Source organism: Chinchilla lanigera, unplaced genomic scaffold, assembly GCF_000276665.1.
Source record: "Chinchilla lanigera isolate Chin_1 unplaced genomic scaffold, ChiLan1.0 scaffold00009, whole genome shotgun sequence".
In the NCBI taxonomy this organism is placed as follows: domain Eukaryota; kingdom Metazoa; phylum Chordata; class Mammalia; order Rodentia; family Chinchillidae; genus Chinchilla; species Chinchilla lanigera.
The window spans coordinates 25,133,868-25,135,878 of record NW_004955410.1 but is presented as its reverse complement, the minus strand read 5'-3'; the positions used below and the strand labels follow the sequence as shown (position 1 = coordinate 25,135,878).

Below are 2,011 nucleotides of genomic sequence, written 5' to 3'. Positions count from 1 at the left end.
GCCTCCCAAGTGCTGGGATTACAGGCATGTGCCGCCACACCTGGCCCTGGGATGAATCTGACATGATCATGATATATGATCTTTTTGATGATTTGTTGCAGTCTGTTTGCCCATATTTTGCTGAAGATTTTTGTGCCAATGTTTATTAAAGAGACTGGTGTCTGTTATCTTTTTTTGGTTGGGTCCTTGTTTGGTTTTAGAATTAGGGTAATGCTAGCTTCCAGGAATGACTTTGAGTGTTTGAGAAGTATTGGCAATAGATAATTTCTAAACTTTTTCTAGAATTCAGTATTGAATCTTTTTTTTTTTTAGTTAGTAATACTTCATAATTTTAGTTAGTAATTTTTTAGTTAGTAATACTTCATAATTTTTATATCTTCTTGGTTCAGTTTAGTAGTTTATATGTATCTAGGTATCGATTTCTTCTGAATTCTCTATTTTGTTAACAAGTTCTCAAAGTAGTTAGTGGTGATCTTTTGGATTTTGGCAGAGTCTGCTGTAATTTCCTTTTTCATTTTTTTTTTTTTTTTTTTACTTTATTAAAATACTGAGTTTATTTCACATGTATATTTTTGTCTCCCTACCATCTCCATGTCTGACCACCACTACTACTATGTCTTATCATAACATTCCATACATACTTAAAACCAAGTAAAGGGTGGAGTTCCATCTTTAAAAACTAAACAGGCATTTCAGACAACACATTCTTGGCAATGGGACCTGGACAACATTTATCAAACACGGTAGGGAAAGTTCTCACTTTGCATTATAAGAAGGATAGCCAGATAGCAGCTGTTACAGAAATGAAATAAGACTGAAAGTTTTAACAAACTGTTTAAACTGTTTTCTTAAAGAGACTTCCTCCACTGCCAGAGATCTTGAATAGCCTCCTGGTCAGTCATCCGGAAGCAATTCTTCACATAATTGATGAACTTGGCTTCCACTTTGGGAAGAGAACCGCCCTTTTCTATACTTGCTTGCATTTTTGCTTTAATGTCTTCTACGGAACTAGGTCCTTTGGGTGTTTTAGGAGTCTTTTCCTGTTTTTTAAAGGATTCCTGGCCTTTAGATCTTGGTATTGATGGTTTTGAGTCTTTTCCATTCTGGTTTGATTTTTGTGCATTTTTAGCTGGAGTATCTCGTATCGATTTCTTCACTGGAGCTTTCTCTTCAGTTTCCTCATCATCAAAATCATCATCGTCATCATCTTCATCCTCATCCTCATCCTCATCCTCCTCATCTTCATCTTCATCAGCAGCAAGTTTTACTTTTTTCTGTGGAACCTTGCTACCACTTCCAGGGGCAGATCGCTTTCCAGATATACTTAAGAGTTTTACATCCTCTTCCTCCTCATCATCTGACTCTGCATCTTCCTCCACAGCTACTAAGTGCTGTCCACTAATATGCACAGGCCCTGAACCACACTTCAACCTTAAGACAACAGGTGGTGTAATTTCAAAACCTCCAAGGGAAACCGTTGGCTGTACAGACATTTTTAAAGCTGCCAGTGTTACTTTAATTGGACTGCCTTCGTAATTCATAGCCTCTGCTTCAACAATGTGCAGTTCATCCTTTGCACCAGCCCCTAAACTGACCGTTCTTAATGACAACTGGTGTTCATTTTCATCGTTATCCACCTTGAAGTGGTAATCTTTGTCGGCCTTTAGTTCACAACCTCATCGCGCGTGCTCTGCATCCCCCCTCCCTCATGGTCACTCTGTAGCGCAAGCGCTCTTCGACTTTTCTCTTTCTACCTCGCCCCCCTCCACCTCTTTCAGGTACTTCGCGGGCTTCCTTTTTCATTTTTAATTGCACTTATTGGGCTTTGTCTTTCCTTTCTTTGGTAAGATTGTCTAAAGTTTTGTCTGTTTTATTTATTCTTTCCGAGAGCCAGTTTTTTTATTCATTGATTCTTTGTATTGTTTTTTAGTCTCAATTTCATTAATTTCTGTCCTCATCTTTATAATTTCCTTCCTTATACTGGCTTTGGATTTGGATGGTGCTTGTTTTT

At 37.9% G+C, this 2,011-nt stretch overlaps 1 pseudogene; it reads right to left on the bottom strand.

The window, feature by feature from the left end:
• Positions 1-514: 514 nt before the first annotated feature.
• Positions 515-1,675, bottom strand: LOC102022894 (annotated as a pseudogene).
• Between the last annotated feature and the right edge of the window lie 336 nt (positions 1,676-2,011).